This window comes from Aegilops tauschii, chromosome 4, assembly GCF_002575655.3.
Source record: "Aegilops tauschii subsp. strangulata cultivar AL8/78 chromosome 4, Aet v6.0, whole genome shotgun sequence".
Taxonomy (NCBI): Eukaryota; Viridiplantae; Streptophyta; class Magnoliopsida; order Poales; family Poaceae; genus Aegilops; species Aegilops tauschii.
In genome coordinates this window covers 163,881,465-163,902,860 of record NC_053038.3, presented here as the reverse complement: position 1 = coordinate 163,902,860, position 21,396 = coordinate 163,881,465, and the positions used below count along the sequence as shown (strand labels likewise).

At 49.2% G+C, this 21,396-nt stretch overlaps 1 long non-coding RNA gene across 1 annotated transcript; it reads right to left on the bottom strand.

The window, feature by feature from the left end:
• Positions 1 to 16,606: 16,606 nt before the first annotated feature.
• On the bottom strand, positions 16,607 to 20,474 carry LOC109758090 (uncharacterized). The gene is made up of 4 exons (XR_002231741.4): positions 20,085 to 20,474; positions 19,908 to 19,995; positions 19,612 to 19,824; positions 16,607 to 16,839 (listed from the first exon to the last, which is right to left on the bottom strand). It is a non-coding gene; the product is annotated as an uncharacterized lncRNA (long non-coding RNA).
• Positions 20,475 to 21,396: the final 922 nt, after the last annotated feature.

The window sequence follows — 21,396 nt, the reverse complement described above, 5'->3', positions numbered from 1 at the left end:
CATTACGCTTTCAGCTCCTTCATGTGCTTGCTGTTGGACCTCGCATTTCCAAAGCACTTGACAATATCGTACAGCTGGTTCTGATCCTTTGTGGCCTTGACTTCCGGCTCATAATCATCCACGGGTGGCGCGTGAACTACCCTACGCTGCCTCACAGAACCAGGGGTGGCACTTCTAATGGTATCCTCAGATACGGACTCAGCAGGCGCGTTGGAACTTGATTAGCCCTGACCTCGTGAGGACCTCCTCTGCAATGCTGCCTCCTCAATCCTGCGGTAAGCTTCATCAAGTGACGGCGTAATCTCCTCAGGGGTGGCTGCAAGGATCAAAAAGGTGGGTTAGGATACCTAGAAAACAAAACAAATCTAGTTTGAAAATGAAGGTTGCAGAAATATGAAATGTAGGCACAGAAAGTAGGGAGTTGCCATGTGCAGGCAACTCCAGTTGCGATGTGCAATGCATTGTAGTTGCCATGTGACAACAACTACAGTTGCCATGATCTATCAACTGCAGTTGCCATGTGCTTGCAGAATGGAAAATGCAGCATGGCGATAGAAAAATGTAGGTGACAGCATGCGTTTATCATATAAATCCAGTTGCCATGTCCATCAGATAACATTTGCCATCACAAAAAGTGAGAACCCAAAAAAAATACTAGGGACAAAAGTCATACTAAAAAAGATGTATACACGAATATGATAAACGCATAAGAAATGTACCTTGCACAACCGGCTCTGCGAACTTCACAGCCTTCCTGCCCTCGACCATTGGCTGCGCCATCATTGGGGCCATGCCTGCCGGGAAAGCAAAGGCAACTGGTGAAGGATCTTGCACCGCTGGTTCATCTTGACTGCGATCGATGCCAAGGCTACAACTCGGTGGGGTGAAGGCCATTGGGTGCCTCTCCTGCCTACTGGCCGGACCGCGAACAACTTGCTGGGCAGAATCCAAGGGTGAAAGATCAACAAACATTTCTGCATCGGCCGCTGCAGAATCATCGGGCTTATTCGTAGGGCGGGGCATGCTGTAAGCGGTATCAGTCGCAGCTTTCTTGACAATCTTCTTGTTTGGGCTGTAGGGGACACCGATGTTGACTGTGAGCTTAGAAGTGCGCAGATTTAAGCTGGGGTTATCCACTGCGGGTAAAGACGTAGTCTGCTCCGCACGTTCACCTCCGTCAGTCGTGCCCGGCTTGCCACCTGGGTCGGTTGTACTCCGGTCTTCCGTTCTCTCCATAACATTGCTTCTGGCAGGTGGTGGGAACAGTGTGGACGCAGGCACATAACCAGAGTCATCTCTGCTGCTCCTAGCTACAGCCGGCGCGTTGGGTATGTCTGTAGATTGGTCGCGGGGGCTACGACGCCTAGGTGGAAGACCAGCTCGCGCAACGGTCACCTTGGCAACCTCTGGAGCACCAGAAGCTGGAGCTGTTGTGCCAAGAGTCTCACCTATGGATGGCATATCATTATGAACTGTCGCCTCAGCCCCTTCTTTCATGGACGAAGAAGTGCCACCACCCACACGCTTGGAATCCGTGTCAGATGAGCGGGAATCTTCCTTGCTTAGGTTGATCTCAGGGGCGTCCACTTCAACACTTGCTGATCGGGGGGGCATGGCTCACCGCAGCATCCTTCATTCTAGCAGAGTGGGCAATATTTCAGCAGTCCTGGCAGATACCGACTCGTCACTCCCAGATGTACGGATGCCTGCTGTCGTAGCCTGCACATCTGCAACCGGCGGAGATGCTCGGCCGCTTGCATCAGAGCTAGTGGGAACAGTGGATGCTACAGCAGCAGGTTTGTCCACTGGCGCCTCATGAACGTCTGAGTTGCCACCTGTCGACAGCTTTGAGTGTATGCGTTCGAGTGGGTCTCTGGGGTTCTGCTTCGTCACGCGTGTGGTAGTCTTCTTCACCCTGAAAAAAAACACACGAACATTGTTAGATGAACAAATGATAGTTGCCATGTAGGTGGAATAAGAGTTTCCATGTGGACCAGTTAGCAGTTGCCATGCGTAACAAGCAGCAGTTGCCATGGTAGACATCTTAAAAAATGTAAGAAATGGGTGATGTGCCAGGAATGCCATTTCAAAACTAGGTGTGGATGAGTGCACAAACAGATGGAAAAGCTGGTAGTTGCCATGTAGGTGGAATAAGAGTTGCCATCTTGACTAGTTAGCAGTTGCCATGCAAAAACAAGCAGGAGTTGCCATGTAGTACAAAGAAAATAGAGCATGGGAGAAACAGCAATTGCAAAAAATGTGGGACTCATGGCAGAAGCACATGTGGCAAGCTGAAACAGCTACATTGAAAAGCAAAAATATAGCAATATGGCGATGAAAAGGAACAGGGATAACCTACTTCTTGACTGTCTTCCTCAAATCCGGCAACACGACAGGATCATCGGTGTTGGACGTCGACGTACGAGGAGATGACCTAGTGGAAGGCGTGTCACCAGCAATAGGGGCACCCTTGTTCAATCAAACAGAAACACGGGTGGGCGTTGGTGCTTGTTTCTTCGTAACTGCTCGTCCACCAGCTGTCGCCTCACTGCACATATAAGAAACAGGAAAAAAAAAGGTGCCAAGTGTCAGACACGAAAAATCGTTGCCACGCTTAGCAAAAACAAATTTAAAAAAGGGGTCATTCTGTTCGAAAGGATAGACAAAACAAAACACTAAAATAGAAGTCGAACCTCCTCCTAGCAGCTAAGGGATCGGTCCTAGGTCTCTTGACAGGAGAGCCCTGCCCAACATCCTCTGGATCCCTCCCCCTCTTTGAGGGCGACACCCCCTTGCCTTTCGCAGTTGTATGTTCTTTGACTTTCTCCGGTGAGGGGACATCTGGTGCACCCTTGCCCTTCTTACCACCTGCACGAACTTCAACATGTTCATCATCATCGGTGTCATGATGCACGTTCTCCATGTCATCGTCCTCGTCCTTGTCGAGAGCAGCATCTCCATCTAGTTCATCTTGTGTGTCCGGAAGCTCCTGCGAGCTGTTGTAGTCGTACTGACCACAGCAACCAGTTGGCCGATGTGTCCGTTCTGCAACAAAAGGAGTCAACTGCCTCGTAACCGCGTCGCTGTCAGAGCCATTAAGGGACGTCCAACCCTCAACCAACTTCCCGAGCAAGCTGGTCATTCCGGATGCAAACTGCCCAATTAGATGCTCAATAGGTGCCCTCGCCTGTGCACGAAACAAGAAGCAGCAGTAACCAAACCGTATTAAAGTCACGTGCACAAGATCAAAATAAACCAAACACAACCATAGATATATATATATCCTTGATTACCTCAACAGGACAAGACGGAGTTGAGTGCACGTCCATCCACATTCCAAAGTTTTGAGGCCCACCAAACACGCTGTAGTCTATAGCATGCTTGGCCATCAGCTAGAAAAAACCAAAAAAAACAGCTAGCATGTAAAGAGAGAAAACAATGAACACTAACTAACAGTTCATGTATTGCAAAAATAAAAATAAAAAAGAGGAAGAGGATAGAAGTTTCAAAATGGATGGCAGAGTTGCCATGTGGCGTCAGACATGGATACCATGCGCAGACAGCCATGGCTAACAAGGTAGTCATCTCTTGTTGGCCACGGACGGTTGCCGTATGGGGATTTTTTCATATGTTATGCAGCGTCAAAATTGAAAGAATGTCGTGCAAAGAAAGAAGCCAAAACTAACCTGCTGTTTCTCGTATTTCTTATCAGTTATCTTGTCCGTGGCAAGCACAGCCTTGACAGCATCATAAGTCCACGCAGAAACAGCAAACTTGTGTGGAGGCGGCGGGCCTCCTATCCCAGTAAAGTCCACAGTGGACAGATCAAGACGATCGACGTACATGAGCTGATGTACAACAATTTAAAAAGAAAAAATATCAGTTGCCATCATGGTATTTTGCAAAAAAAAGAAGCTAACGTATGTTCCTTCAATCATCAAGTTGGAGGGCATGAAAAGAAAGGAAAGAGTTGCCATGTAATTCTGTTAGTTGCCATCTATATGTGTTATTTGCCATCAAGTTATGTGGCAGTTGCCATCTAGTTATGTTGGTAGTTGCCATTCTAGTTACGTTGGCAGTTGCCATCTTGTTATGATGGTAGTTGCCACAATGTCACCATCATTTTGCCATGCATGCTTAAGGAGCTAGGAGTGTTTGCAAAAAGAGTAGTACAAAAATACCATTAAATGGAGTCGACAACCCTTCTGGTACATCTTGTTTGAGAATGCATCATGCAGGAAGTCTGCAATGAACTTACACCAATTCATGTTCTTCACTTCTTTTAGTTTTGCCTGCACGACATAAATTTCATGACAAGAAGTTGCTGCATCAGAAATCAAAAAATGGGAAAACATCAAAAAAAACTAGCAGTGACTAGCTTACAGATGACATAGGACTCAAAAGATTGACGGAAAAAATGAAGGAGTAGAGATAGAGCATTCACCAGGATGGGGAAGCATTTGTTGCTTGGGCGGAGAGATGTGGTCGACGCAAAAACAGCTGAGATCAGGTACATGAGTAGCTTCATCTTAGAAACTTCGCCATGGGTTTTCATGCCCTCCAGCGAAGTTGCCAGCACGGTCGTGTTCGGCATGGATGTCATCCCAGGAAACAAACGGGCAAACAACGTTTCCTCAATCGTATTATTGACCTCATAGGGGACTTTGATTTCTCCACGGGGCACACCCAACGTGCAGAACACGGATTCCTCGTCTAACGGCAGTATTCCACGTCCCGGAATCACAAATTCCCTGGAGGCGGGCTCGTAAATCTCACCGAGCCAGTCGCCTACAGGGTTCACTAGATTCTTGCACCGAACATCCATCAGAGCCTGCATCCCCAACTCAGTAGCAGCTCCCTTCTGTTCATCGATGAATCCCTCAGTCAATATAGTCAGGCGTTCCTGTGAAGCCCTATTGCGATTACATTTCTTCTTCTGCAAAACAGACAAAATGATCATTTGTTGCCATGTTTCACTATCATGAAGGTTTAGACCCCATCAGACGATTGCAAACTCAACAAGACATTCAAAAACATATGGGGGAAGGGGGCTGGGGGTGTGGACAGTTACCTCATCGCCGTCTTTTCTCCGTCCAGTTGCCCGATTCTGCCGCGGTAACTCCATGAAATCATCATCATCGTCTTGATGATCGCCGCGAGCCATTCTGCTGAGGTAAGAACAAAACAAAAATGTCAGGGTGAAAATGAAAGTATGAGGTAAGCAGCTGCCACCTAACAGAATGTACTTGCCACATGGGCTCAATTGAAAGTGGCAAAAAGTTTAGGCAATATCGTATGAACACCCACACCCCCTATGATTGTCCAACAAATAAATGTGGCAACAAAACACATTGGCTTCATTTGAAAAAATGTACAGATCATAAGGCACTTGAAACAAAATGCTGAAGTTGCCATGTTAGCACAAGATAGTACGAAAAAGAAAGGCGCAAATCTTCCACTGCACAAACATAAAATGTGGCAGCTCACACCATGTCCTCATACAAAAATGAGTTGCCAATGTGTTCAAAGGCAAAATGTGCTAGGTTGAAAATTGCCATGTTAAAATGAAACACAAAATTCAAAAAAGCCCTGAAAAACATCTACTGAACAACCTGAAATTGCAATGCACACACTGACCTCATATTAAAAATGAGTTGCCATTTAGTACGGAAAAATACGTTCAGATATCACAAGTAAGCGTGGCAAAAACACGAAACTGGGTCTGCAGTACAATGAATTTGCCACATTATCCTGCCTATAACATGGCAACAGACATGCTGTGTTCAGAGAGATACTTGCCACATGGAAAGCATAAATATGGCATCTGACACAGTTGATGTGAAAATTAGTTGCCACCCAGTGCACATAGTTGCTGAAACTGACATGACAACCTAGTTACTATACTTTGCCATGCCACATTATCCTGTCAGTTGCCACAAGTCACAGTGGCAAAACACAAATTTGGGTCTGTAGTACAGTGAATTTGCCAGCTGCATGGTGATCCTCCCGGCGACGCCTTCGAGGCGGCTGATCCAGCGGTTCTCGCCCTCCACAAAATCCTTGTGGTTGCTGGTTTCGTTCTTCCGCAGCTGCTTCTCGGCCTCCAAATCTTTGGCCAGGGCCTCCTCTCGGGCTTTGGCCTCCGAGAGCATCCCCTCAAGGCCCTCCAGCTTCAGCTTCAGGTCCTTGATGGACTCATTGGCCGTGGAGAGTAGCCCGGCCTTGCTAAGGACTGCGGCCTGCGCGTCAACCAAGGCGCCTTTGGCCGCTTCCCTCTCCCCCGTCAGCTCCAGGGCCTGCCTCTTCAGCTCGTCCCGCTCCACCTCCAGCTCCTTCACCTTGCCGGCGTGGACCTGTGCCTAGGCATTAGCGCCTCCTCGTGCTTCTGCTCCAATTCCTGGATCCGCTGTAGGACAAGCTTCTCGACCTCCTCGTCCGTGCCGCAGAGTGTCGTAGCGACTTCTCCTCGCGAGCGGCAAGGTCCTCCTCCTGGGAGTTCAGCACGGCCTAGTGCTGGGACCGAGCGGCCCCGTCCTTGGCGGCTTGGTTCTTCGCCGTCTCCTGGGCCTTCTCGATGTCGGCCTGCTTCATGACGAGCTCCACCTTGCGCTTGGCCAGCTCATCCTGGGCGGTCTTCTGCTCCTCACAGGCCTGGCGGAACCAAGCCTGCGTCTTGACGACACGCCCCTCAAGGGCCGCCTCCACCTTGTCCACCGCTGCCATTCTGGAATTGGCCTTCTCCAGGCGGGCGCGATGGAGCGCCTGGTGCTTCCGAAAGCTGGCACACATGGCCTGGAGGAGCCGCTCTTCCTGGGAACCGCCGCCGTCGGCGCTCGGCTCGTCAACGACTTCAAGCCCGGCGACGGCAAGCACCTCCTCATCGAATACCTCTCCCTCGGTGGGCGTCCTAGTGCTCGCCGTCCCTGGGAGGTGGACGAACAAGTCGTCGCTCACCTTCAGGTACTTGCCCGAGCCAGAGGCAGCGGAGGAGGAAGGTTGGTCGTCAACCACCTCCTCCTCGGCAGCGGCCTTGCCGGCCTCCTCGGCAGCAGCCTTGCTAGGCTCCCCGGCAGACCCCTTGGCGGCGTCCTCAGCAGCATCCTTGGCGGCCTCCTAAGCGGCGATCTTCTCGTCCTCCGCCGCGGCGTCCTTGGGGACATCCTCGATGATGGTGTCTATGTCCTCCCGGTCCGCCGAGGGAGGATCTGGGTATCGAGAAGGGGATGAGGTGAAGCCAAGACCAATATTCAAAAAGAAAAAGAATAGGGATGAAAGGCGAGTGTGTAACGCCCCGGATCCGATGCGCCAGGTGTCTTCCAGTTATTCGTCGTTCTTGCCATGTCATTTGCTTGCGTGTTGCATTTTTCCATGTCATCATCTGCATTTCATCTGCATGTTTTTCAAAACTTGCATCCGGTCCTTTTCCCCGTTGTCCGTTTCGCGATCCGGCACTCCCACACGCGCCCGTCGCCCCTCTCAGACCTTGTTTCATGAGCGGGAGAAAACATTCTTGGAATGGGCCGAGATTTGCCGAGTGGCCTTGGTATATCACCGGCAGGCCGCCCGTCAAATTTCGTTCCATTTGGAGGTCGGTTGATGCCCCAACGGTTAACCGCGTAGCCCGAAACCCCTTTTGCCTTGCAGCCCAACACCCCTCCAAATCAGCCCACTAACCCAGCAAAACCCCCTCCATGCTCTCCGCCGTTCGATCACGATCGTGTGGGCGAAAACCGCTCGTCATTTGGTCTCTCCTAACTCCCTCTACCTATATATACACCTCCCCATGCCATTTTGACCTAACCTAGTCTAAACCACCCCTCACCCCTCTCCTCCTGGTTTTCGCCGCCTCCTCCCACCTCGGGGGCTGCACCGCCGCCTTCCCCCTCCAAATCCGGCGCCAGCCACCTCTTCCTCGCCACTTGGTGCCGCCTGAGTGGTCGCGCCGCCACCCAGCGCCGCTCCCCTCCAACAGCGAGCTGCCACGTCGCCCCCTCGGCCTCCACCACCGCCGCGGCCCTCCAGAGCCCATCAGCGGCCCGCCAAGCCCGTCGGGGCCCGGACCGCGCCGCCCCTGCGTCCCGAGCTCTAGATCGGGAGAGGAGCTCCCGATCCAGAGCTCCGCCACCTCATGCCCCGCCGTGCCGGCGTCCCTCGTCGTCGCAACCGCCAGCCGCCGCCCCCGCCGGCGAATGCCCCGCCAGGCCGGTGTAACACCCGGATGTAACTTTCCATATTTGTAACTCCAACTCCTGCCATTTTCGGCTATGTGTTATGATATTCCCTTCATGGTCGGGTTTTGTTTTTTGTTTTGCATTTTGTTCATGTCATGCATCTCATATCATGTCATCATGTGCATCTCATTTGCATACGTGTTCGTCTCATGCATCCGAGCATTTTCCCCATTGTCCGTTTTGCAATCCGGCACTCCCACATGCACCAGCGCACCCCTCTTGTTTCTTTTCGTGAGCGGGTGTTAAACGTTCTCGGAATGGACCGAGGTTTGCCAAGTGGCCTTGGTATACCACCGGTAGACCACCTGTCAAGTTTCGTGCCATTTGGAGGTCGTTTGGCGCTCCAACGGTTAACCGGATAACCGCAAAGTCCTTTTGTGTGTTGCAGCAAAAAAAACCCTCCAAACAGCCCAGAGCCCCTCTAAGTCTCCTCCATGCTCTCGGTCGTTCGATCACGATCGTGTGGGCGAAAACCGTGCTTCATTTGGAGTCTCCTAGCTCCCTCTACCTATAAAAACACCTCCCCCTCCGAAATTCGGGCGAAAACCCTAGATCAAATCGCCCCCGCCGCCACCGGACATGTCCACTCCAGGCGGACGCTTCGCCACCGCCGCGCCCGACCAATGGGACGCCGACAAGTGGCGCCCCGCGCCCACATCGCCGCTGTCCTGCCGGGGCCCGTGCGGGGCCCTCCCGGCCCGCTCCTCCCGCGACGCGGTCCGCGCCCTCCGCGCCTCCTCCGCCCACGGATCCCCGCCGCCGCTGCCGTTCCGGCCGCCCGCGCCACCGCCGCATCGACCGGCCGCCGCCTGCGGTCGTCGCCCCCGCGCGCCCGGCGCCTCCCTCCCCGTCCGGCGCCTCCTCCCCGACCCCGACGCCTCCTCCCTCCGGCCGGCCGCCCTCTCCCTCCTCCCTCACCGACAGCAACTCCGGCGAGCTCGAGCTCGAGCCCGAGCCGGATCCCGATCCGATCTGCCCTAGGGTTACTTTCTTCTCCCCCGAAATTTCTCCAAGTCCCGCATATTTTGCATAATGTTGCATTGTTCATCGCATCATAACTCTCTGCATACTGCTCCGTTTCGTGCGTGTAATATATCAAAATGTTTGTCTCGAGATTCTCTTCATTTTGTTCCATTACGCCATGTTCATTTGAGTCCATCTTGATGCCCAAATCTCTAGTGCAAGAGGGCAATATGCTGTTACCTGCTGTTACTTATCAGAACTTGAGGATTTGTTATTTTTGTTGCATTTGATGTGTGAATCTTATGGGCATGAGGTCTACATTTGTTTTGATGTATGCCATGCCATCATTACAGAGGTGTATGCCATATATTTTTGTGATCTATGTGGTGACTATCACAAGCATGCAAACTAGGCTTCGTGATGTTTCTGATTTCAGGGACTTAGTAATTTCATTGTCTGTGACTGCTGTTATTTTGTTGCTATGTATCCATATGTCTACAGAGAGATCCATGCTCCTTTTGGTGATGTTCATTAAGGATGTTTTGTAGATATAGTTCTGCTCTATCCATTCATGCCCTTGTTTGCAATTATAGAGTGCCATAGCAAGACCCAATCTTGCTCTACTTTTGCTATAAAATATTTCTGGCAGATTGTTTACGTGTTATTCAATTTTGCCAAGGTTGTTGTAGTTGTTTCATACATGCTATGTATTTTCTCTTGCCATGGATAGCTTTTTAAACATGCCATCTTGCTGTAGGTATGCTTTTTTTGTCATGCATTGCTTTGTGGTGAGTGCATCAAGCTCACAAAGATGACTTCATAATATTGTTTCTGCCATGCTCTGTTTTCTGCATAGTCTGAAACCTGTTAACGAAACTTGCTATGTTTACATGGTTGCCATCATATTTTCTGATCCTTTTTGGCTCATGGTCAGTAAGGGACTTTTGTTCTATGCATTTATTAGATTCATGTCATGCCTTTTTTTACTATGTTAAGTTCCCGTAGCATGCGTTTTTCTTGCTCTGAACATTACTACCTGATGCTGTTCCAGCCATGTCCAGTAATTTCACCAAGTCTGTGAACCTGTTATCTTTTGCACTTTTGCCATGCTTGTTTGAACCTGTTATGTTGTGATCTAGCCATAGCTCAGTGTTCATATTTTGTCAAGTATCTCCTGTAGATTACTGTCATATGCTTTGTTGCTATGTTGGAGTGCTGTAGCATTGTTACTTGTTGTATTCTAAGTGCTATCATGCTGTTAATCGCAGAATAGTGTCATTCTTGTTTTGCTTGCCATTTGCAAACCGTGCATCCGTTTCCGCTCATTTTTAAATCGATTTCGACCGAAATCATCTCATCTTTCCAGTGGCATGCTTGATTTGCTAAGTTACTACCTTGTTCATTATTTTTCCTCCGGAGCACGCATATGCATCTCATATCACATCTCGCATATCATACATGTTTTGCATCATGTTGCTTGTGCATTTCCCGTGATTGATTGTGGTTCCGTTGCTTGTGTTCTTGTTGTGGGTAGAGCAAGGAGACGAGTTCGTGAACGAGGAACCTGTTGAGTACGCTTACGAGGATCAAGCTTTCGACAACTCTGAGAGCCTTGCAGGCAAGATGACCATACCCTCGAAATCACTTCTATCTTTGCTTTGCTAGTTGTTCGTTCTATTGCTATGCTGCACTACCTACCACTTGCTATATCATGCCTCCCATATTGCCATGTCAAGCCTCTAACCATCCTTTCCTAGCAAACCGTTGTTTGGCTAAGTTACCGCTTTTGCTCAGCCCTTCTTATAGCGTTGCTAGTTGCAGGTGAAGTTGAAGTTGGTTCCATGTCGGAACATGGATATTTTGGGATATCACAATATCTCTTATTTAATTAATACATCTATATACTTGGTAAAGGGTGGAAGGCCCGGCCTTATGCCTGGTGTTTTGTTCCACTCTTGCCGCCCTAGTTTCCGTCATACCGGTATTATGTTCCTTGAGTTTGCGTTCCTTACGCGGTTGGGTGATTTATGGGACCCCCTTGATAGTTCGCCTTGAATAAAACTCCTCCAGCAAGGCCCAACCTTGGTTTAGCATTTGCCACCTAAGCCTTTTCCCTTGGGTTTTCGCGAGCCCGAGGGTCATCTTTATTTAAACCCCCGGACCAGTGCTCCTTCGAGTGCTGGCCCAAACCGAGCGATGTGCTGCGCCCCCTGGGCAACTAGGGTCTATGCCAACCCGACGTCTGGCTCATCCGGTGTGCCTTGAGAACGAGATATGTGCAGCTCCTATCGGGATTTGTCGGCACATTCGGGCGGCTTTGCTGGTCTTGTTTTACCATTGTCGAAATGTCTTGTAAACCGGGATTCCGAGACTGGTCGGGTCTTCTCGGGAGAAGGTTTATCCTTCGTTGACCGTGAGAGCTTATAATGGGCTAAGTTGGGACACCCCTGCAGGGTATTATCTTTCGAAAGCCGTGCCCGCGGTTATGAGGCAGATGGGAATTTGTTAATGTCCGGTTGTAGAGAACTTGTCACTTGACCCAATTAAAATACATCAATCGTGTGTGTAGCCGTGATGGTCTCTTTTCGGCGGAGTCCGGGAAGGGAACACGGCTTGAGTTATGCATGAACGTAAGTAGTTTCAGGATCACTTCTTGATCATTTCTAGCTTCGCGACCGTTGCGTTGCTTCTCTTCTCACTCTCATTTGCGTATGTTAGCCACCATATATGCTTAGTGCTTGCTGCAGCTCCACCTCATTACACCATCCTTTCCTATAAGCTTAAATAGTCTTGATCTCGCGGGTGTGAGATTGCTGAGTCCTCGTGACTCACAGATTCTACCAAAACAGTTGCAGGTGCCGACGATGCCAGTGCAGATGACGCAACTGAGCTCAAGTGGGAGTTCGACGAGGAACGTGGTCGTTACTATGTTTCTTTTCATAATGATCAGTAGTGGAGCCCAGTTGGGACGATCGGGGATCTAGCATTTGGGGTTATCTTATTTTCATTTGGATTTTGGCCGTAGTCGGTCTATGTGTGGTTTTTGGATGATGTATGAATTATATTTATGCATTGTGTGAAGTGGCGATTGTAAGCCAACTCTCGTTATCCCATTCTTGTTCATTACATGGGATTGTGTGAAGATAACCCTTCTTGCGACAATACCACAATGCGGTTATGCCTCTAAGTCGTGCCTCGACACATGGGAGATATAGCCGCATCGTGGGCGTTACAGCCGGAGCCCTGCCACCCTCTCCTTGCTTCTCCTTCCTTCTCCCTCTCCCTCATGGCATCTTTCTCTCTCTCCCCGCAGGTCGCCGCCGCCATGGTCCCCGGCGCCGCCCGGCCCTGCCGCCGCCGGGAACGGGTCCTGCCGCCCCAGATCCGCCCGTCTCCGGCCATCTCCTTCCTCTCCGGCGAGATTCCGGCGCGTTGACTGCCCCCCCCCCCCCCGGCGAGGTTGATTTTGCTCCGTCCCGAAAATCTTGCATTATGTTAGCATGTTCATCATGTCATATCTCTTTGCATACAGCTCCGTTTTGCGTGCATAATATATTAGAATGTTCATCATGAGATGCTCTTCATTTTGTTATATTGTGTCATGCTAGTTTGAGATCATCTTGATGCCCAAATCATCGTTGCAAGAGTGCTATATGATGTTAACTGCTGTCTGTTTACAGAACTTGCTGATTTGTTATTTTCGTTACATTTTGTGTGTGCATCCTATGAGCATGAGCTCTACATATCTTTTGAACTACATCATGCCATCTTTACAGGGATGCTTGTCTTGTATTTGTGTGATATATGTGGTGACTAGCACAAGCATGCAAAGTAGCCTCCATGATGTTGCTGATTTCTGTGACCTATTCATTTCTGCTAAGTCTGTAGCTATAGCATTATGATGCCATGTAAACCTGCTGTCATCACGAGTTCTATGCATAATCTGGAGATGTTCACTAAGGGTGTTTTGTTATACATGTTATGCTCTATCCATCCATGCCCTTGTTTGCATTTATAGCCTGCTGTAGCTTGTTACAAACTTGCTCTCAATTTGCTAAGTAATGTTGCTGTTAGCCTGTTAACATGAAGTTCGTTATTGCCATGTGTTTTGCTAGTGATCCATGCACCCTATGAACTTGCTATTGCCATGATTAGCTTCATATTTATGCCTGCTTGCTGTTGGTTGACTTCACATTCCATGAAATGCTCTATGGTGAGTGGTTCAAGCTCACCAACATGTCTACTTATCATTGTTTCTGTCATGAACTGTTATTTTCACCAAGTCTGAATCTGTCATGTCACTTTCTATGTTTACATGGGTGCCATCATATCTTGTGTGCCTTTTTGGCTTGTGATCAGTAAGGGACTTTTGTTCTATACAATTATTAGATGCATCCCATGCCTTTGTTTGCTATGATATGTTCATGTAGCATGTTGTTTGATAGCTCTAAACTTAGCAACCTGATGTTATTTCTGCCATGTCCAGTGATTTCTGCTAAGTCTGTGAATCTGTTATTAATTGCAATCTTGCCATGTCCTTTTGAGCATGTTCTAGTGGTTTCTGGGAATAGCTCAGTGTTCATGTTTTGTTATGCTTCACCTGTACATCATGTCCATGCCTTTTGTTTTCATGTTGTGGTGCTGTAGCATATTTGTATGCCTTGTATGTATCCCAACTATTTTGTAATGTTGATGTAATGATATCCACCTTGCAAAAGCGTTTCAATATGCGGGTCTATCCTTGGTGGGACCTTCGAGTTCCTCGCGGATAGGGTCGCATATTGGGCGTGACAGAGTGACTTACCCATGCCAGGCTGGGAAGAAGAGGCCCCCTCCGTGCCAACATCTAGCGCCGAGGCGGAGCCACCAGTGCCCAAGTTTGCCTCCTCCTCCTCCTCCGTGTGCATGGGCTCGGTGCTTGGCGCCCGTGCCGGGGACGCCCCTCGGGGCGGCGTGGTCGATGGGGGCGGCGTGTTGGGGGTAGCCCTCAGTGGCTCCTCCTGCTGCTGTCCTCCTCCTGCATTCATGGCAAGGTCGGCGCCAAGGGATCGTACCCCCAACACACGTTGACAAGGGGCGAGTGATGAGCTTACGCTGGGGGCTGTGCCAGGGGCTGCTGTCCGGGCTGCCCAACACCACCAGCCGTGTACCAGACGTGCCTGCCGGGGGCTGGCCACCCGCCGAAGCCCTGGCCCTCTTCACCCTCTGGGCCAACGTCTCCGCATCCCTGCAAAGATGAAAACGAATCAAGATAAGCGGCACGATATGAGGGGACGAAGATGACAAAAAGGAATAAGATACTTACCCATCCTCCACCTCCTCTTTTACTACCTTCCTCTTCGTCCTTGGGCTGAGGGACCCAAAGTCGAAGACGACCTCCGCGTCGACGTCTGCCGGAGAAGGGGAAGAAGGTGGAGTCTGGCCACGCTTGGACGAAGAAGAGGCGGTTGCTTTCTTCTTCGCCACCGCGGCCTTCACCAACTTCCTCGCCGCTGCGGCCCTTGTCTGGCGCAGGGACCCCTCCTGGGTCTGCTGCGGTTGCGCAGCCCTGCCGCGCCGGACCGGCTCGCCGGAGCTGGCCCACCGCAGGACTCGCCCTCTCCCAGTGGCCGGGGAGTCGACAGCCTCGACCTCCTCCGACGACTCGTCGACAACATCTTCGATGAGAGGAGGCCCGGTGCGGGTGCTGCTGGCCTCCCTCTCCTCCGCGGCCGCCGTAGCCTCGTCCTCCACGCCACCGACGCTTCCGGCCTCCCTGGCGAGCTCCGCCTCCGCCGCCCTGGCGGTGATGTAGTCCAGCTCCGCTTGGGTGGTGTCTTAGATGAGCAGCGGCTCGTCATGGACATACCTCTCCGCCAAAGTGTCAAAGAACTCCTGCACCTGATCCGCCGGTGGCTCGGCCCAATTTGGGACGGGACCGTGCGCATTGCAGTCCAGCATCATGGCGATGATGTCGGTCTGGCGCGATTTGTTGCTCAGCGGGACCACCCCCGCCGGCAACCCAAACAAGGGCCCCTTGGCGACCTTGCCGGCCTTCGCAGCCTTGCCGTCGCGGTTCACGTCAAGCTGAAAGAGCCGCTGGCAGAAGTGGGCGTGCCCCATCACCGTGAAGTTGTGATTCAGACCGGGGCGGAGCCTCATGATGTCAGCCGCATTCCTGAAGAGCCAGGCCGGCCTCCCCTTGTTATGCAGAGGGGCGATTCGGCGGCGGATGAAGTCCGCCCCAATCATCTCCAGGGTGAGTCCGACAACGGTGAGGTGGTGAATCCATGTGGTGGCGACCTTGAGCTTGTCATCCTGGGCGTCTTCATCGCCCCAGTCGTTCCTGCGAACCGGCGACGCCTGGCGGACCCGGCAGAATTCCCGTGGGTCCTCCTCAATCCAGCACCACCGGCCCCGCCACTCTTCCCACCTCTCCTTCTGAGCACCCTCCGGGTACGTCCCTTTGGACCTTGGGATCTAGGCGACACAACCAGAGATGGCGCCTCCCTTTTGGATTCGAGGATAAAAATAGTGGCGGAAAAGCGCCGTGTTGGGGAGCACTCCGGCGAAGCCCTCACAGAGATGGGCGAAAAGAGCCATGCACACCACGGCATTTGGAGTGAAATCCAGAAGGTGGGAGCCAAAAGTGTGCATGACATCGTTGAAAAAATCGGAGAAGGGGGGGCAGAGGCCGCAAGAAAAGTAGTCGACGAAGAATGGGTACCAGTTCGGGCCGGCTTCGGCGAAAGCAGCAGGGATGACGCGCGTGGCCGGATGCCCCGTCGTCCGTCCCCCCCTCCCCCCCCCCCCCCCCCCCCGTCTTGCACCCCCACAGGGGCTTGAAGTAGTCCCGGAGGTGGACCGCGTCGACCATCGAGGGGAAGTAGGCGAGCTGCGTCCGCCAACTCGCTCTCCGACGGCTCCTTCGTCCCGGCGTCCTTGGCCACTCCCTTGCCTTTGTTGGTTTTGGGGGCCGTGGCGGCTGTGAGAGGCAAAGGGTGGAGGACAGCAAAGGTGCGGCGGCGGCGAACAAGGGCAAGAACTTGAGAGGGAGGAAGAAGGGGACGTCGGTTCCGAGATTGGAAAAAGCGCAAAGGGTAAATTAGCGGCGCGCTTGCGGTTATTCCTTTTTATGGGGAACGCGCGGGCTTCCTCACTACTAGGGAGAAGGCTATTAGTAGCGCTGGAAAACTGGGTAGTAGTAGCGCGGGTTCCCGCGCTACTACTATCGCGCTACAGCTAAAAGTTAGTAGTAGCACGGATAAGCCCACGCTGCTACTAAAATAGTAGGAGCGCTTCTTTAGTAACACACGCTACTAGTATCTAGGATACTAGTAGCGCTTCTATAGTAACACACACTACTAGTATCTATCCTAATAGCGCACGGGTTTTCCCAAACGCTACTACTAACTAATTATGAATTAAAAAAATAAAATCCACAAATTCCATTTTATGCATTACACATCATTATACATCATTACAAATCCAAGATTTATAGTAAACCAGGAGCATTAGAGCATATCCAGACACCTACAGTTCTTGCCAAGGCAAACAGAATTACAGGCAAACCAAAAATGCATAGAAAGACCAAACTGTGGCATCCTATCTCTCCAAATGATCTGCTCCCGCTGCATCCTTGCAAGCGTCTTCACGATAAGCAAATCTACAGGAAAAAAGTCAACTTAGCATATAGATTTTATCCATTGCCTTGGCCATGTTCAAGAAGCACTAAATTTGGAACATTTCTACTATAAATACATGAGGCATCGGGACAAAAAACAAAAGATGAGCAATATCATATGAGAAGAATAAAAAGGAGTTTGGACCATAGAATGGTTAACAATAAAACTAGAAGCAACATGCACGCTTTGCCGCACCGAGTCATGAGTCCAGCATAAATTTTGCACGTTGCCCCAAGATGTATTGCAAAGAGCCTCCATATAAGAAATTACAATTTGGCTAATTTGGATATATTGAAACAATGCATACATCCCCTTCTTGGTACAGTAAAACATTGTTTCATCTCAGGCGACAACCATTTAGTTTAGATTAAAGGATAACTTTCAGAAAAATAATTAACCCTTAAAACCTGTTAACAAAAAAATACATTGTCACTATAGAGTAACTTGGAAAATTTCAAAATTTCAAACATGTTATCTAGAATGGCATTACTTATTTTGGGCATAGCTAAACGTACAAGCTTAATACTACTGAAATTCTAAAATCTATTTGTATGTGTTCGATCAGAAGCAATGTTTGGTTTTGTTCATAGGTTGTCCCCTGTTTTGTCATTCCACCTAACTGAAAGAGATTGTAATTGGGTCAACAAATGGCATACATTTTTTTAGGTAGACAAACCTATTTTGTTGAAAATCTTAACTTTGTAGTTCAGTAGCTATTGTGTAGGTGTATTTCAATCTTATGGCTTTTTTTGCCTGAGATTCCTATATACTGCTTAATTTCTTCTTAATTCCCCGTGTTTACTACCACTATACCACTATATTTGATATGTTTTTATTTAGTTCCATTTAATATTGATTCAGCTATATTATGGGTGGCTTTGGCATTTTTCCCTTACAATCGTGTGTCTGACGAATTATGGGGTGTGCCTCTTTCACACTAATGTCCGTTGCAAACTAGTTGCAAACTAATCATGAAATTCAATTACTTCAAGTCTTTACTGACAACATGATTTACCTCCAATTCGTTGCTCCTTTTGTTTCATCACAAAGCAATGAAGTTTAGTAGCATAACTTCTAGTAGTATTAAGAAAATCCATATCAAAGGGACTTAAGATACTTCTATGTTTCATTTTGATGACACTCTCATGTGTCAGACTAGTTATACTTAGTCAATGTCGTAAATAGTTGCTAGACACATACTAGTTCAATACGGCGACTCCCACCAATGAAGTTGGCACAGTTTGATAAAAGACATGGTTAGTGTGCATTTTTAACAATAGTTACAGAATTTGGCTTTTTGTCTTGTTTCTCACTATACTTTTGATTCACCTGCAGCTAGCATGTTATGGGTTCATGTGATTGTGATGAATTTGGTATATCCAAAGTCCCACTGCGATATCTTTGATTTTTACATTATATTATTTCTAGTTCAGGGCAGTGAAGCCTATTAGTCCTGAAGTGTTATATGTGCTTCTGTGATGGTGGCCACTACCTATTTGTTGGTATACTTTCAAGAATTGAAAATATTCTTTTTTTTCAGTATCTGTTCAAGTGGATGACGGTTAATGTACGAGGGATAGAGAGTCATGTCTTCATATTTATGGTCGTTAAGAGTAATGTGCAATTGAAACTGAAACCTTCATTTACTAATAACCAGTAGCAAAGTTCAGGTTTTGTGAGAAGAAAAGTGAACCAAAGGCTATAGTACTATTAATAGGATAATGTGTTGCTTCCAGCCCATGGATAAGAATGTTTCAGTCGCTACAGAGATAGCCGAACAGAGGAAGTTGGCGTAAAATCTATGGTCACCTACTGCTTGAAGATCAAGTTCGACAGTAATCAGTTTACAAATTCGGTAGCATTCAATTTTGTAATAGTGATTTCTAAAAAATAATAATCATGCCGCTGGTTACTTAGTGCTCAGTGGCACTCAGTTACGTCCAAACGAATTTTATTTGTAATCTTAAGATGAATTTTATTAGACCGCTTTGTTATTCCATGGTTACCAAAAATTCCTTGTGTACAAAATCAACCAGTGACCTATCTTTCTTACGGTTACTAAAAATGCCTCCTACAGAATTGTGATAGTGGCCTATGTTACTTAAATCAATCACGTACCATATTTCATTTTTAGTAGAGAACCGGTGTACTCAGTCCAATGTAAACAGCAATATATCTAAGGTAAAATACCTGAACTATAGAAAGGCAGACCTATATCTGAAAAAAAACAAAAACACCTCACTACTGTAAGATTACCTGATTAGCCGTAAAATTACAGAAAGAGGCGCTCTGTGGGTTGCTCGCCTACAGGAACAGGAAGTAAATTTTTTTTTTGAAATACCTACAGGAAGTAATTGACTCACATGCAAACTGTAAGAGTACCTTACACTCTTTTCTTTACAGTTGTTTTAGTGCGGAGACCCGTTTCTCATTCAAAGCTACAATATTACCTCACAAAAGTTCTGCTTCATACTGTCTGTGGTTTTGGACGTGGGAGCAGAAGTTGGCTGGGGTGACAAATAGCGCGACCCAGCAAGACATTTGAACACTGGCAAATTTGCAACTAATGGGAGCTGGGGCTTTTCTTGGAAACTAAAATTTTACACTAACCTACACATAACTATGCTGATGTTACATCCTGACTACAGTATGTCTGCGGTGCCTAAGAAACTAAAACATCAAATGACACTCTTCCAAGTTTTGTAAGATTCTACTGTTTTCACTGTACAATCAAAAAGCAAGCTGGAACTTACATGTTGCCCTTTGATCCAGATGCAACTTGTTCCAAAACTTTAGCACCTTCAGGTCAATTTCCTAAATATCTGGCCCAATTGGTCAAGCACCAAGCAAAGGCGTTCGCTGCTCCGGCAGAGACGGAAGGGACCACATCGGCGAGGCGGTGATCCTGAGACCCACGCCACCCTCCTGTGTGACCCACCGCCGTCGAGATCTCCATGACCCCCTTCCTTCACATAATACAAGCAGATCAGATTGAATACTTGTATCATATCAAATGCAGAGTAAACAGCAACACATAAACAACATGTACCTTGCAAACAAAGTGTTGAAATTTTTGTTGCCGCTGTACAGTAACAAGCCTAGGAGACTAGGAGGTGCAGAACTTTGATTTGGTCTACCTGCAGAGACCATACAGAGACGGGGGTCAGAGGGAGAAGGGAGGTAGAAGGATCCGCAGCAGCTTCTCCTTGGAGGAAAGGGAACTCACCAGATGAGATGGGGAAAAACTGTACAAACCCTAGCCATGGCCGTGGGCTATGGCTTCGTTCGTGAGGAGGGAGGGAGGTTGGCGCGGTAGGCGGCTACGGGGTCCTCTGCTCTGCTGCTCGCCGATTGGTTGTGGACGAGCCGGTGGCGGTCCTCTGCTGCTCGCCGCGGCTCGACCACGAACAGGGTGGCGGCGCGACTGGAGAGGAGACGAACTGAAGGTGGAGGAGGACCACAGGCTCCTGCGTGATCTGGCCGTCAGCATCGTCTGGAGGTGGAGGAAGCAGGTGGGGGGAGGGAGCTGGGAGATGCACCGGCGTGGGATCCGGGAGACGGGGAGAGTAATGGGGATTGGCGTGGGATGGGGATACGGGGGATACGGGAAGACTTGTGTGATTGCGTTGGTAGTGGTAGCGTGGGGTGGATGGTGGCCCACAGGCTGACCCTGTCTATCCACAGTAGTAGCACGGGATGTACAACACGTGCTACTGCTATCTACTCTCTCCGTTCCTAAATATAAGTTTTTTAGACATTTTAAATGGAATATAATATATGAATGCATGTAGACATATTTTAGTGTGTAGATTCACTCATTTTGCTCCGTATGTAGTCACCTGTTGAAATCTCTAGAAAGACTTATATTTGGGAACGGAGGGAGTACTTAGTTGTAGCGCGGGTTTTACACCCCACGCTACTACTACATCCTGTCCAAGGAGACACGGTGGGAACCTCTTAGTAGTAGCGTGGTTTTCTGTACCCGCGCTACTACTATTCCCTATTAGTAGCACTTTTTTCTACCCTCGCTACTACTAAGTAGCAGTAGCGTGGGACAAATAACCCGCGCTACTCCTATTGTTCTGTCTATAAGTTTTTTCCTAGTAGTTTTCTTTACCATTTACTGCGATGTGACGCATGCGTGCGAAAACCACCTCACGCATGACCCCACGTCACGCATGACCCTCCACGACGCGCGTTCAGCGCGGGTCATGGGGAAGCGCAGCGGACGAAAAAGCTACTACGGTAAAAATATCCGCCCCACCTGGCCGCGCACCGTTTTGGGCCTAACCCAACAACGTGTCGCGCTTATGTGTTGCGCAGGACCGGGGGCTCCTGTTGGTGTACAAAAGTAGGGGCTCTCCTTTTGACCCCTTTACTTCTGCACGGGCAGTCAGATCCGCGTCCGAGGCCACACTTAGCAGGGCAGAGGAGGGAACCGGAGCATAAGACAGCCAAGGCAACGCCAAGACCAGAGACACAAAGGGCAAGAGGCCGAGGTGGACTCCCTCGGCAAGACCCTTGCCGGGATGGCCTCC